The following is a 17,170-nucleotide window of genomic DNA, read 5'->3' on the forward strand; positions in this document are numbered from 1 at the left end:
GGTGGAATGCAACTCACCCCAAGATGAAATAGAACGTGCTGGTAAGAAAGAAAACCAGTCTCTAGCATCACCTTCCAATGTCTGAACAAATAGTTGCATGTGAACATCCTCATGAGCAATCTCATAGTCACCCATTAAATTAGTAAACAACTCAACATAATGACTGGCTGAAACAAAATGGTTCCCATCAAACTTAGGCAAACTTTTTCTAACATCACCACTAATGACATTCGGGAAACCATGAATAACATTGAAACATAATGGCATATACTACTTGGTAGAAATAGATATAGGCTCTTCATTAACTGACAACATATTAGGTGAAATGAATCTTGACATTCTTCAAACTTAAGACTCTTTCATCATAAAACACTATCAGTATTTATAAATTGCAGTAGATCTAAAAATCTTCTACCACTTTCAACTTCAAACATACTTCAAAATACAAACACACTTTTGTTGAATCTACTTTCCATGAAGTATGTTGAGATGTGTTACACCATTCTCTTATTTAATGCTGAATCCATTTGATGGAGAAACTTTTGTGAATCTTACTTTCATGTAAATAAAATCACATGAGAATGTAAATACCTTTCATTACAGATGCCTACAACTACTTCAATGTTGCAAATAATAGCAGATTCAAATCTTATCTAGATTTAGTAACACTTGCACTGCATCTCATCTAATTCTTTCACCCACTGTTAAGAACTTGAAATAAAATATTGAAATCTGCTTTCCGACTATTGTTTCATTTAGAATACCTTCACATTCATGAAGCACTATTGTAGAGATATAACTTTGAGTCGCCACTCACTTAGTGAGAAAAGATTTACCAACTTGCAAGACATAACAAGTTGGTTCGAAAATTACAATAGGTATTTGAAAAATTTTATTCAACAACATGAGAATTTCATTCTCTTGGAAAAGTGAAAGCACTTGACACTAACTCTGAATTTTGATAGCCACTTATCAAAACTTCAAGTGACTTTGATATTACAAATTATCCAATTCAGTCAAACTTCTGCTGTCAATGAATAAAGAAACTAAGCGAAATGAAACTTTAGCAAGGAAATAAGAAACACCTCTTGCTATATATATGTTATATCCAATCTATTTCATGCTAGAGATTTTGGTTCTTTATAAATGCAACTCCCTAGCAGAGTCACCATCTTGTTGGTGTTTGAAAACACTAGAGGGTTTTCAATTATCCCAATGAGAATATGACATATCTAGGGGTAGCTAACTCCCATCTTTAACATATCAATTCAAACACTGGGCCAAATATAAGGCTAGAACCTTCTTCTACTTTAGGCTCTACTAAACCTAGGTGGGTGGACCTAAGATTCAATCAATACCGTACCAATGAAAAAACATATCCCTGAATCTATTAAGAAAATTGAAACCCTTATATCTCCTAAAGCCTTATGCAATAACAAAGAATTGCAGTAGCTAATTATAACTCTACGAAATGCACAAGCTGAGTGAGGGTTAAACTTTGATAGCTCTTCAACATAAAAGGGTAAAACAGGTTTGATTAATAATGTTGAATTCAAAAAAACCTCATATATGTAGCAATAAAACTTTAATGATCCTGTAAACTAATCAATGCCTTAACCATTGGGAAAATATATGAATCAAAAACACACAAATGGATATCTGATACCTATTTGTATCTTTAGATATTTGATCTATCTATTCAACTTGTAAATAGACATCAATGTTCAACTTAAACCTCATTCTTACATGATATCCCCATCAATAACCTCACAACCTTGTTGATTTCCCTAAAGTGTTTACATAACCCTTTGAGTCATAGGCAACAATGAAATAACATACAACCTTAAGGGACTACAAAAACAACCTAAGCTCTATGTCAAAGATTGTAAAACATTGAAAATTAGCAGATAAAGGAGACAAGATTCAACTAAAACTCAATCATCTGCTACTCTATGCATTTATTTCCTTGAAATTAATACAGTCATATGCATGAAAATGAAAACATGGAAATACCTAACAAATCTGAACTATCTATATTAACCTTCCTAATAATGTTCATACAAGAGAGAATATGCTAAAGAAAATGGTTTCACAATATTGGGAATGCATTAAGACTGGAACCAAAACCCTGGTATCACAGTTGTGTGCCAATTTTCTCCAAAAGACTGGAACCCGTACAAAGAGAAAGAAAAAGATAGATATAGAGGAAGGAATTCCTGGACTGAATCTACAATTGACATCTGTCCACATGAAATTCCCTTTCTTTGCTATCAAAAGAATCTCTCTACCTTCTCTCTTCAATTGAATATCAAAATCCCATCACTTGGCCTCAGAGGTATAAAATATTTTGAAATGTAATGATGAAAGGATGGAATTGATTTTCATGTAAAAATGAACTCAATGTAAAGAGTGAAAAATCAATTAACTGGCTTCTAGAAACAAGAAAACCTTTTTGTGTCAATTTTCTTCACCACCAAGCTCCAAAAAACTCTTATATCTACCTCCTAAGCACTTCTAATTATTAGTGTTAAGATTTTCCTATTCTGTTGCCAATACCTCAAGAAAAACAAATTTACCATCAAGATTCTCATTATATAAAGCGTTAGTATATACTTTAAAATCATTACCCATCTCATCTTCATGGAGACTTTTAGCATGTGAAGAAAAATCAGAACTACATGTGGCCTCACTTTCTACTCCATCAATGAAGCATGTAGAATATAAATCAAGGTTACTTTCATTGTCTTAATGTAGGTGATTCAAATGTCTTGCAAACCTATTATTATTTATCTTAACAATAGGCATTGATGCATTAACCTTAGGATCACTTATATACTGATCATCACTGCATTCATTCTCAAGACATTCATGTACACAATTAGGTAATCCATCTTTATGGATAATCTCTTTGTCTTCATATTGTGTAGAAAAATCTTCACAGCTTTCAACATCTAGCTGACTTGTATAACTCTGAACTAGAAATTCACTTTTAGGTTTAGAAATAGAACTCATAGCTTTACTAACATAAGAATACTTACTCCCATCATTTCTTTCTTCTTCCCAACTTACATCTGATTCACTTGAAGATGAACATACACTATGACTATTCTCTCCTTGACTAGAGTAACAAATCTCATCATTAGCTTCATATGACACCTCTTGATAATGTATTGGATCAGCGACTTCATTATCACTTGAAAGATGACTTTCAGCTTTATCATACTCACATTGATATGACTATCTTTCAAATTCAGATTTAATAACATTCTCAACATGATGCAATCTCTCAATAAGATAATTCATTTATTGCCTCTCTCGCTGATCAAGAAAATCCATCTCTACTGTGGAAACATTATCAACATATGAGCTTAGTTCTTTTGACTCTGATTGAGATGAGTGTAATTTCCATTTTTCATCCTATGTTATCTATGCATTATATGTCAGATCAGCATCATTAAGTTCATGATCTGAGAGGTAACTTTCAACCTTCTCACTTGTACAAAATTGAGATCTAGGTTCAACAACTTAAAATTTTGAAATGTTAGTTAGATCATCATACATATAATTATCATGAGAAGAACTTACTATTGTAACTAAACCTTGATTTGTAAAATAAGGATAATGCTGCACCCTATCAAAGTTTGAGATATATCCTACTGTTATAGCATCATGAACATACATGTCTCTATTTGTAATAAACTCACTCTTTACTACACACACATTCTGATTTGGATTTTCAATCTGATCATACATTACAATAGGGGTGTTGACATTATGATTTGAAACTAAAACATCAACACTATGTTTATTGTTTCTTTCAAACACATTATACTAACAATCATTCAAGGCAAAATGACCTATAGTCAATCCATACTTCAAATTATTCCCAATATCTCTAGTAGTCATAAAAGCATAGTATAATGTCTATGGTTCTTTATCCCTTTGTAGATAATTCATTTTCTTGTCAAATGCATCAAAACACACTGCTAAAAACATTTGATCATCGAGTCTATAACTCTTAGGGATTTCATTCAAAACTCTTGCAAATCTAATGTTAAATTGAGGAACCAATTAACCATTTTGAATATGAATCTTCAAGAATTTATCATAAGAATTAGATATGCTTACCCATTCTCCAAATTTCTCCATGAAGGCAGAATGCAACTCACCCCAAGATGAAATAGAATGTGCTGGTAAGAAAGCAAACCAGTCTCTAGCATCACCTTCCAATGTTTGAACAAATAGCTGCATGTGAACATCCCCATGAGAAATCTCATAGTCACCCATTAAATCAGTAAACAACTCAACATAATGACTGGCTGAAACAAAATGGTTCCCATCAAACTAAGGAAAACTTTTTCTAACATCACCAGGAATGACATTCGGGAAGCCATGAATACCATTGAAACATAATGGCATATACTACTTGGTAGAAATAGATATAGGCTCTTCATTAACCGACAACATATTAGGTGAAATGAATCTTGATATTCTTCAAACTTAAGACTCATTCATCATAAAACACTATCAGTATTTATAACTTGCAGTAGATCTGAAAATCTTCTACCACTTTCAACTTCAAACATACTTCAAAATACAAACACACTTTTGTTGAATCTACTTTCCATGAAGTATTTTGGGATGTGTTACACCATTCTCTTATTTAATGCTGAATCCATTTGATGGAGAAACTTTTGTGAATCTTACTTTCATGTAAATAAAATCACATGAGAATATAAATACCTTTCATTACAGATGCCTGCAACTACTTCAATGCTGCAAATAATAGTAGATTCAGATTTTATCTAGATTTAGTAACACTTGCACTACATCTCATCTAATTCTTTCACCCATTGTCAAGAACTTGCAATAAAATCTTCAAATCTACTTTCCGACTATTGTTTCCTTCAAAATACCTTCACATTCATGAAGCACTAGTGCATAGATATAACTTTGAGTCGCCACTCACTTAGTGAGAAAAGATTTACCAACTTGCAAGACATAAAAAGCTAGTTGAAAAATTACAATAGGTATTTGAAAACTTTTATTCAACAACATGAGAATTTCATGCTCTTGGAAAAGTGAAAGCACTTGACACTAACTCTGAATTTTGATAGCAACTTATCAAAACTTCAAGTGACTTTGATATTACAAATTATCCAATTCAATCAAACTTCTTCTATCAATGAATAAAGAAACTGAGGGACATGAAACTTTAACAAGGAAATAAGAAACACCTCTTGCTATATATATGTTATATCCAATCTATTTCATGCAAGAGATTTTGGTTCTTTCTAAATGCAACTCCCTAGTAGAGTCACCATCTTTTTGGTGTTTGAAAACACCAGAGGGTTTTCAATTATCCCAATGAGAATATGACATATCTAGGGGTAGCTAACTCCCATCTTTAACATATCAATTCAAAAATTGGGCCAACTATAAGGCTAGACCCTTCTTCTACTTTAGGCTCTACTAAACCTAGGTGGGTGGACCTAAGATTCAATCAATATCGTACCAATGAAAAAACATATCCCTGAATCTATCAAGCAAACGAAAACCCTTATATCTCCTAAACCCTTATGCAGTAACAAAGAAGTGCAGTAGCAAATTACAACTCTACGAAATGCACAAGCTGAGTGAGGGTTAAACTTTGATAGCTCTTCAACATAAAAGGGTAAAACACGTTTGATTAATAATGTTGAATTCAACAAAACCTCATATATGCAGCAATAAAACTTTAATGATCCTGTAAACTAATCAATGCCTTAACCATTAGGAAAATATATGAATAAAAAACACACATATGGATTTCTGATACCTATTTGTATCTTCAGATATTTGATCTATCTATTCAACTTTTAAATAGACATCAATGTTCAGCTTAAACCTCATTCTTACATGATATCCCCATCAGTAACCTCACAACCCTATTGATTTCCCTGAAGTGTTTACATAACCCTTTGAGTAATAGGCAATAATGAAATAACATACAACCTTCAGGGACTACAACTACAACCTAAGCTCTATGTCAAAGATTGTAAAACATTTAAAATTAGCGGATAAAGGAGACAAGATTCAACTAAAACTCAATCATCTACTGCTCTATGCATTTATTTCCTTGAAATTAATATAGTCATATGCATGGAAATGAAATCATAGAAATACCTAACAAATCTGAACTATCTATATTAACCTTCCTAATGATGTTCATACAAGAGAGAATATGCTAAAGAAAATGGTTTCACAATATTGGGAATGCATTAAGACTGGAAGCAAAACCCTGGTATCATAGTAGTGTGCCAATTTTCTCCAAAAGACTAGAACCCATACAAAGAGAAAGGAAAAGATAGATATAGAGGAAGAAATTCCCAGACTGACTCTGCAATTGACATCTGTCCACATGAAATTCCCTTTCTTTGCTATCAAAAGAATCTCTCTACCTTCTCTCTTCAACTGAATATCAAAATCCCATCACTTGGCCTCAGAGGTATAAAATATTTCGAAATGTAATGATGAAAGGATGAAACTGATTTTCATGTAAAAATGAATTCAATGTAAAGAGTTAAAAATCAATTAACTGGCTTCTAGAAAACTAGAAAATCTTTTTGTGTCAATTTTATTCACCATCAAGCTCCAAAAAACTCTTATATCTACCTCCTAAGCACTTCTGATTATTAGTGTTAAGATTTTCCTATTCTGTTGCCAATACCTCAAGAAAAACAAATTGACCTATAGCTCAAACTAGTGAGCACCTGTGAAAAAATTGACCTCAAATTCAAAAAAATTGGATTCTCTTGATTCCAGTGGTATATTGGAGTGTGAGTTTTCGACAAAATTTTCGAGGTTATGCTTGTTTGAAATTTGGACCTCCATCTCATGGCTTCCATATTCATTTGAAAAATTCAAATATTTGATTTATTATAAAGTCTAAACTATGTTATAAGTTCAAACTTGATTTGAAATGAGTAGGTATATGCATAGAAGACAAAATAAAAAATTAATTTTATAACTTTTAAATTTCCTTCAATCTTCCATCCGGGTCAAACTTTGTTTCACCATTGGCAACGTGTGGTGCATTCTGATTAGTTTGATCCTACACAATAGGTGCCACATGACATCACCTAATTCATCCTTGTCATCACCATGTCATTGTGCCACATCATACTCGCTATGTCGCTATACTAACGGGTGAGCAACTTCCCTATAGCAAGTTAATGATGGTCACATAATTTGTGATGTGGCACAATCTGGTGCACTCTTGAGATTTGCTTGCCATGTCACAACCTGCCTCAAATTTCATGCCACATGGCACCTTGCGATTGGACCAAATTTAGCCACATCACTGCTTAGTCACGCTATACACCCCTACGAACTACCACTTCTCACTACCTTATTCGCCAAAAATGGGACCAATGTTACATTCACATTTTTTAAAGGTTTGAAATTTTTTGGCAAGTCCCCAAGTTGCTTGCCAAATTTTCTACAATTTTTTGACAATTGCCATGGCGACTTGCTAGATTTTAGACTTTCCTGACACATTTGAGATGTGATGATGTCACTAGTTTTCCATGCATGTTTGTTCAAAATATATCTTTGACTATGTCCACTTGCTCTTCATGGGAGTGTGCCACATCACATGGGTGCTTGGCTTTCAAAAAGCCCCTTTCTTCAAGTTACATCAATGGTAAGATGGAAGAGTATTTAAAAAGTTAAAAATTCTATGCACACATAATGTGGGATAAAAGTTTCAAAAAAAAACCTCCTACATGCAGACTGTGGCTTCTATTATGCTCAGCATAGGGTTTTATAATTCTATTTGAAGGTGTGGATTCCTTCATTGCCAGCTTTGATTGATGTGTGGGTTTTCTATCTTTATTTATGTGTGCTCCCTTTATTGTCAACATACCCATCAGTTGTATTCTCAAAGACTTCAGTATCTGCATTTAATCTCCTCTGGTCATTTCTAAAAGTCATGTTATCATTTACCAGCGTTGTTTCTGACTTGTCCATATTGGAAAGACCCTTAATTGAGATAGGCCTAGATCTTTCAAATAAATCTCTATGAGGAATTCCTCTTCCACCATTCAGAAGTTCCCAATTTGAGCCCTGATAACTATTATTCTAATCAACTGCAATAATTTAAGGAATGAAATGTGAACCATTTCCATTTTTAGTGGGCTCTCTTCATCTGTTGTGGCTTTTTATTGCATGGCCACCATTTCTAACATTGTGGCTGCTTCATATTTCATTAATTGCATTTTGTTGACCCCTATTTACACAAGCTTTTTGCTTGATGCAGCTTTTGATCTTCTTTATTTGTGGCTTCCCAGAATTTTGAACATTTGCAAATGCATGAAAAGAGTAACTGACCAACTTTGAGGGATTCAAAACCTAGTCAAACGGATTTGAACTGACTCAAAATTTGAAACGTAAGTTCTCGGGTATGGACACTAGACACTCCCAAAGTGGCGAATCACAAAAAAATTTTTGCCTCAAGATATTTAGATGCAAACAAGGCCTCTTGTCATTGTTTGACACTTAGGTGAAAATGCAGAATTGACACTAGCTCAAAACAGGACTTCGCCAAATGACTTAGAATGTCAATTTAACTTCAAAGAACACTTAGACACACTAAATACAGGGTGCCAAAAGAATTAAACACCTCTTAGGCCTCAAAATTTTGGCTTCAATTTTGAGCATCAACAGATTGCTCAAGAGCAAGCCCTCTGAAGGATTCTAAACTAAAATAGATTGGATCCACTCTTGATAGTTAAGATTTTTGATTCACCACAAGGGTGAAGAGCGTAGTCTTATATCCCAATTGTTTCTCCCAATCATGTCAAATAATTTCAATTAATCCTCTAAATTTTTAAATCTAAAGGTAGGTCAAGATTTCTTACCACAAGAGTGAAGAGAATACTTTCCTACCACCAAGAGAGTACAATCACTAGCATTATGTGCTTATGAATATGAACAATTAGTAGGATTTCCATACACATAATAGTGGAAATGTAAGTACTTTTCTAGTTTTTATGCTATTAGGCAACCCTATAAACAATAGTTAGTAACCTTTTTGCATTTGAATCTTTGGCATGCATTCTTTTAAGGTGAGGATTCAAGAATTTAGGGAAAAAACTACAAGAACGAAAGTTAGGCCAACACGAGTTAGTCCCAAAAATAATATGGAAAGCTGCAACCAAACCTCTACCAGAGTAGAATGGACCTAAAAAAACCAACATATAGACATAAATAAACTAAAAAACCTAATCAAAGAACCCAAACAACAAGTAGTTTTAGGTTGGGAGACATCTAATGTTAGAAGAGTATCATACAATACTTTTTAGTATATTGGTACAATACTTTTTTCCCATGTGATAGATTCCTATAGTCATATGACTCAGCTTACTATCCATCAACAATAACCCTTGAGGTCACTTACACACATTAGCAAATTGCTCTGCTCCTCTACTTTGCAATTTGCAAGTTCTCTCTACTTCTCAATCACAATCTTGATAATTAAAACATGGAAAAAACCTTTCCTTTATACCACACTCAATATTAATTTCTTGAGTTAGCTCCATGCTTTATTATAAGTTAATTAAATGAAATACATATTTAATTAATTCTATTGGTCTAGAGTTATACACTAACTTTCACACGTGTGACTTTCGTACCTGTGCACTTGCTAACATGATCAATAGTCAGTGTGCTACCTTCATTTAACTATGTAATTGTTAATTCCAAATACAATGCTCTATATTGGTCATACAACAGAGTCTTTTTTTCCACTACTCTATTTTCCTGTGGTTCTCTATAAATTATCTATATCTTCCACATGCTATCAATTTAGGTTCTCCGCATTTGTCCGCATGACAAATACATGTAGTATATGTTGGGAACTAATACATAAGTCTTAGTCAGCTACTTTTGAAATTATTATAAAATCTTATTGCTATGTTGTCCTCAATAAAAAAGTATGTTTTTTAATGCTCCCCCATAGCATGAACATCAGCATTCATGCTAACAATGTCCCCCTTTGGCATTGATGGCAACATAGATGAAAAAAATCTAGTTCCAAGAATACCAATGATTTTTTTTCATCACTCAAATCTTCATGCAAATATTTTATTGCAACAATTCTCCCCCATAGTACAAACTCTTTCTAATGTTTTTCATGTCACTCTCTCCCCCATTGACATCAATGTCAAAGGTATTACAAAAATTGATCATATAACAATCTATCATATAACACTAATTATCATTTACCAAGAGTCCTTGCTGACTCAATTCATCACAAATGCTCCCCCATAGAGGAAGCACCAGCATTTAGTCCAGTCTAATAATGGTGCTATGTACCCTAGATTGATGCACTTCTACATCTTCTACTTTGACCTAGGTAGGGGCATAACCCCAAGCATATCTCTCAGGTACTCAAAGGTATCCTTTGGTAAGGTCTTTGTGAAAATGTCTAAAATTTGCTCCTTAGTGTTAATGTACTCCAATTTGATTTCTTCTTCTGAGATTTTCTCTTTTAGCACATGATACTTTATTGCTATGTGCTTAGTTTTGGAGTGCAATTAATAGTACTTGTATTATTATAGTAAATGATAATGGGTTCTATGAATGTAATTCCAATATCCTTCATCATCTACTTCATCCATATGACTTGATTATAGTTGTTTGTTGCTACAACATATTTTTCTCCTACAATACTCTATGAGGTATAATCTTGCTTCTTGTTGAGCCAAGAAACTAGTCTTCCTCCAATGAAAAATGCTCCTCCACTAGTGTTTTTTATGTCATCCCTATCTCCATCCCAATCAACATCTATATAAGTACAAAGAGTAAATTCATTGCTTCTGCCATACCAAATTCCATAATTTGATGTTCCTTTCAAATATCTGAATATCCTCTTTACTATTGCATAGTGATATTCCTTAGGATCAATTTTAAATCTTGCTACCATTCCAATTGCATTAGCTATATCTAGTTTTCTATGAGTTAGATACTGCGATCCTCCAATAATAGATCTATAATTCTTTTGTTCAATAGTAGGGGTCTCATCTTTGCTTGATAACTTATGACCAGTTACCATAGGAGTTCCAACAGGTTTTCAATTTTCTAAACCAGATCTTTTCATATAATCTTTTAAGTACTTGGTCTAAGAGATAACGATACCTTCTTTGTTTTGAACAATTTGAAATCCTAAGAAGAATTTTGTTTCTCCTATCATGCTCATCTCAAACTCATTCTTCATGTCTTTTAAGAAATTTTTACTGGCTTCATCATTTCCACAGAAAATAATTTCATCAACAAATACAATAATTATTATCAAATCATCTCCTATTTTCTTCAAGTACAAGTTACTATCTATTGTTCCTTTAGCAAATCCAAGATTTGCTAAGTATTTGTCCAACCTTGCATACTAGGTTCTTTTCTCTTACTTTAATCCATACAATGCTTTCTTTAGTCTAGAAACCATATCCTCCTCTTCTGTTAAAGGAAAACCCTCTAGTTGTTCAATGTAAACTTCTTCTTCAAGTTCTCCATTCAAGAATGCTAACTTAACATCCATCTCATATACCTTAAAATTCTTATTTTCCACACATGCCAAGAACATTCTGACTACTTCCATTCTTGCTACAGGTGCATATGTTTCTTCATAATCAATTCCTTCTTGTTGAGAGTAACCTTTGCATACAAGTCTTGCTTTGTTCCTTATTACTTATCCTTGTTCATTCATTTTATTCTGAATACCCATTTTGTGCCAACCACATTTTTGTCCTTAGGTTTAGGAACCAATTCCCATGTGTCATTTTTAATTATTTGTTGGAGTTCTTCTTTCATTTCCCTTATCCAATGATCATCTTTGATTGATTCATCTACACTTCTTGGTTCTACTTGAGTTATCAGACATAGTTCTTCATTAATTCTGCTCCTTGTCATTACTCATTTTTCCTTTCTTCTTATTATTTGATCAGTAAGATGATTTCTTATCAAGTTCCTATTTGGGGTAGGATTTTTTGCTTCAACTCTTATTTTTGGTACTGCGCTCTGTTCTTCTCTCACATCTTCAACTTGCACACTATTTTGCATGTTATTGTTAGTCTTGATAAATAACTCATTACTTCTATTATTCATTCTAGAGTAACCATCTCCATCAAAATTATAATCCATTATCTTTTCCTTGGTGCCAAAAATTTTGTCAATTTTAACATTTGCACACTCTACTATAGTTTTTGTTCTGTAGTTGTAACATTTGTCGGATTTACATTTTAATGAATAGCCAAGAATCATAATTTCATTGCTCCTTGGATCAAACTTACCAATATCATCATCTCTTTTGATGTAACATTTGGTTCCAAATATCATAAAGTACTTGACTGATGGTGAGTGACCAAACTATAATTCATAGGGTGTTTTGTCCATACCTTTCCTAATTTGCAAACTATTCAGTGTGTATATTGACGTATTGACTACTTCTCTCCAAAATGTATTTGGTACATCATTCTCAAATAACATAGCTCCTGCTAGTTCAACAATTGATTTTTTTCTTCTTTTAGAAATCTCATTATGCTAAGGTGTATGGGGTGAGGATAGTTGTCTTTTGATATCATGCTCTTCACAATAGATATTGAATTCTCTAAAGGTGAATTCTTCTCCTCTATCTGATCTTAAACTCTTTATGTTAACTTCAGATTAATCCTCAACTTTTTTCTTAAATATCTTTAATTTCTCAAATGCCTTCGATTTTTCTTTAAGAAAATCTACCCACATCATTCTAGTGAAATCATCAACAAAAATCCTAAAGTATCTTTCTCCATAAAATCCTCTTGTTCTTGTAGGACTACTTAGATCTGTATGAACCAATTCCAGCTTTTGTGTAGTACAAAACTACTTGCTAGGAAATGAGACTCTCTTCTACTTAGCCAAGATACATTCCTTAGAAATAGTGTCAGTGGGCTTAGTGATATTGGGTAAATCTCTTACAAAAAGTGTATTGCTGGCCTTCACAATGTTATCAAAGTTAATGTGACAAAATCTTCCCAACTATTCTCAATTTTTTCTACTAAACATGTTATGTCAGTGGAGTTTAACATGCCAGTACCAAGTAGTTTTGATTCCTTGTTCTTAATAATGCATGTGTCATTATTGAACTGTAGTTGATAGCCCTTGTCCATAAGTTGTCCAACACTTAATAGATTATGCTTCAATCCATCAACAAAGTAAACATCATTAGTGTATGCTTTACCATCAAGAGTGATAGATTCAATTCTCACAATGTGATAGGCTACATTGTTTCCTACTCTGGCAATTCCTCCATCATAGTTTTTGAGTTTGACAAACTTGCTCATATCGCCAGTCATGTAATGTGAACAACCACTATCAATGATCCAATGTCTCTTTTCAACTTGTGAGATCAGCTACTCCCTCTTAGATCTTTTCCTCAATGGACTTACTTCTGTTGGCAATGTCTCCCTATTCTTTTTTGTTCCTTGCTAAACCAAGTTTGATGTTTAATGCATTGAATGCTATCTCAACCTTTGCTAATTCTCTAGATTATTTTAGATCAAATTCTTCAGCTTCTAATCTCCCAACCAATGTTTCTTTGGTGAAGTTAGTGGTGCAAGGTAACATTACTTGAATCATCTATATTTATTAAAGGGTGGGGTTAGACTTTTCAAGATCATCCATATTACTTCATCATCAAAATTCTTTCCATCAAGAGATTTGATTCCCTCAACAATCTTAGATATTTTGCCAACATAACTTCTTATAGATTCATCTTCCATCATTTTAGCATCTTGGAATGCATAATACAAATTTTTTAATCCAACCCTCTTTGCATGTGTATCACCTTCATAATTAGCCTCTAAAGTTTTCCAAATTTCATGAGATATTTTAAGTTTTTTTACTTGATTGTACTCACTTTTAGGTAATGCTAACAATATTTCTTCTCTTGCTATTATGTTGCACATAAACACTTTTCTCTATTCCTTGGTGTAAGTTTCAAGATTGTCTTCTTTTGCAATTTTCTCAAATTTCTTGGTTACAAGCCAATATCCTGGACCCATGCACAAGAGATGAGTCTTCATTTTGTCTTTCCAACTATTGTTTGTGCTAAAAAATCTAGGACTTTCCTTCTTGAAAAAAACTCACCATGAATCTCCCAAAGTTGTTAAACTTCTCTTCAAGAACCTAAGGCTTTGATACCAATTGTTAGAAATAGTAGTCCACTAGTATAACTAAGAGGGGGGGTGAATTAATTATATAGTAATCTGAAAATTAAACCTCTTAAACAATTCTTAATTATTCAATCAAAGAAAATAGCAACCATAAAGAAATGTGCATACACAATTACACTAGATATGTTGACTAGGGAAACCCTTGATTAGAGCGAAAACCCTAGTGGGAATGATGTCCACAAAATAATGCACTAATTTGAATATTCATTGTTAGAGGATAGACCTTGTGAGGAGTCTGTTACAACACTTAGTACAAAGAGTCCCTGTTAGGAGACTTTGAATCTATATTAGGAGATTCCAACCCTACTAGGAGTTGTGGAAGATAGTTGAACCCACTATCCCAATAGCTTCAGGATCAAACCAATGAACTCACTATCTAAATGATATTGGTACTATTCCTTTTAGAATAATAGATGTTTGGTAGTCTTTTGCTTCTTCCTTTGTCTAGTACGTCAAACTAATTCACCTTTAAATCATGCAAGTAGATCTAGAACTATGTATCCATCAATAGTAACCCTTGAGGTCACTTACACACATTAGCAAATTGCTCTACTCCTCTACTTTTCAATTCACAAGTTCTTTCTGCTTCTCGATCACAATCTTGATAATTAAAACTTAGAAAAAAAATCTCCTTTATACCACACTCAATATTAATCTCTTGAGTTGGCTCCATACTTTATTATAAGTTAATTAAATGAAATGGACATTTAATTAATGTTGTTAGCCCATAGTTACACACAAACTTCTGCATGTGCGACTTCCATACCTCTGCACTTGTTGATGTCATCAATAGTCAGTGTGCTACCTTTAGTTAACTATTCAACCCTTAATTCCAAATACAATGCTCTATATTGGTCATACAACATAAACTATTTTTCCACTACTCTAATTTCCTATGATTCTCTATAAATTATCAATTTCTTCTATACACTATCAATTTAGGTTCTATGCACTTGCCCACATGTCAAATACATGATGTAGTATATACTGGTAACTGCACATAGGTAGATATGCAATGTGATGTCTGTGATACATAAGTCTTAGCCAATTGCTCTAGCAATCTTATACAATCTTATTGCTATGTTATCATCAATGACAAACAATGTTCTGTAGTGCTCCCCAATAGCATCAACATCAACATTCATGCTAACAGGTTCTTTAGACAAGAGAAAGAATGCAAGTGTCCAAAAGAAGTTCCTCAAAAATGCAATGCAAGTCAAACTGAGCTAGAATGATATGTACAATGCATCTAGATTAATTAAAATGAGAGTATTACTACAACCAATGCTAGTTGAACTATGTGATTTAAGTTACTACAAAATGAACTAAACTATTATGCAAGATAAATCTAAGCTAATATGAAATGGTGATGAGAGAATTTAGATAAAAAGTAGAAGTTCTCCACAAGCTCTAAGAAGTTCATTTGATAAACTTGTAACTTTGCAATACTCAAGAATGTGGATCCTTTGAGAAGGGGAGAGCTCTTTCTTTTAAAGTTAGATGGATGATTGAGATCAAGATCAAGGAAGTGGACAATCAAGGGTGGTGGTTGACTTTTGGCATGATCCATGTGTAAGAGAAAGTCAACCAATGAAAAGGATTTGACCTTTCATGTGAGACAAAAATCCTTTTCTTTTAATTTGTAAATAGAAAAAAAGACTTTATGTGTGGACATTGAGTGGGTTAGAAGAATGGGGTCTTTTATTTAATTAAAAGGGGACATGTTCTTTTAATCAAATAAGGACTTACAACAATATAGTCAAACTATAGGTTCTAATCAAATTAATTGATTTTTAGCAATATGGTCTAGGAAAATGATTAATTAATTTAGCCAAAATGCTGAGGAAGCTAATAGTCTAGATGACCATTTTATGTGATTACAATACCAAATAATGAACACAATAATGATAAAGGTAAAGTGGATGTTGAACAAACAAACGAGATGAATCAAACCTAGAAGATAAAGGTGGAAGCTGGAGGTAGTGGAACAAATGAAGTCAAGGTCACCCTATCCAATAGAGAAGGTGATCACACCACCTCACACTAATCGAGAAAGGTATATGAGGAGTTTTACATTTAATGATATATCTTACATGATTTCCTAACATAAAATGTGCTAAAGTTCATATCTGCATAAGTAAAGATGCATATGAACATATATATGAAAAAAATAGCACAAAAGAATCATTTACATAGTTAGTGTCAAATGTTAATAAAATTTTCTATATTGACTAAGCATTGCAATATGAGCTAAGTACTTCAAATTTCAAACTAATGTATGGGATAAGTTAGATGGAATAGACCGAACTGTATAGTGATGACCAAGTTCAAAAGGCATAATATCAACTAAAGATGGCTAAACTCCACCTAACAATAACCACAACATTAATGAACACCCTAATTTGAGAAAAAGGAAGTATATATTAAATATTTGAAGACCTTTTTCATGCCTTGCATTCAAATTTTGAGAGCATGGAGTAATTTGAGAGATAGGGCGATTTGAGAAATTTGTAAAAGTGATTTAAAGGAAAAGATTAAACATGTGGAGATCTAAGTTGTGCCAAGTTTTTTAGAGAGAAAGGAAAAGTTTCAAACCCTACTGAGGAAATATGACAGCTTGATCATCTACATGAAAGAGCTAAGGAATAGAGGTAAGTAACATTCAATTGGTGAAGAGTGATTCTTGTCATCCACAAAAAATTCAAGATATTCCTAAGATTTCTATGAAAGGTCATTCAATGGGTGCATTATCATCAATACCACCTAAATTAATTATGATTCATGTTGTACAAAGTTGTTACATGTGTAAGATTGTAGAAGTTTGTGACTATGAGATTCGAAAGGCATATGAAAAACTATATGATGAAGGATTTTTCAAGGACAAATTCAAAATTGTTGATAAGAAAGGGTTAACTCATGCCCTA

This window comes from Cupressus sempervirens, chromosome 10, assembly GCF_028749045.1.
Source record: "Cupressus sempervirens isolate cs-2001-9-10 chromosome 10, ASM2874904v1, whole genome shotgun sequence".
NCBI classification, from domain to species: Eukaryota; Viridiplantae; Streptophyta; class Pinopsida; order Cupressales; family Cupressaceae; genus Cupressus; species Cupressus sempervirens.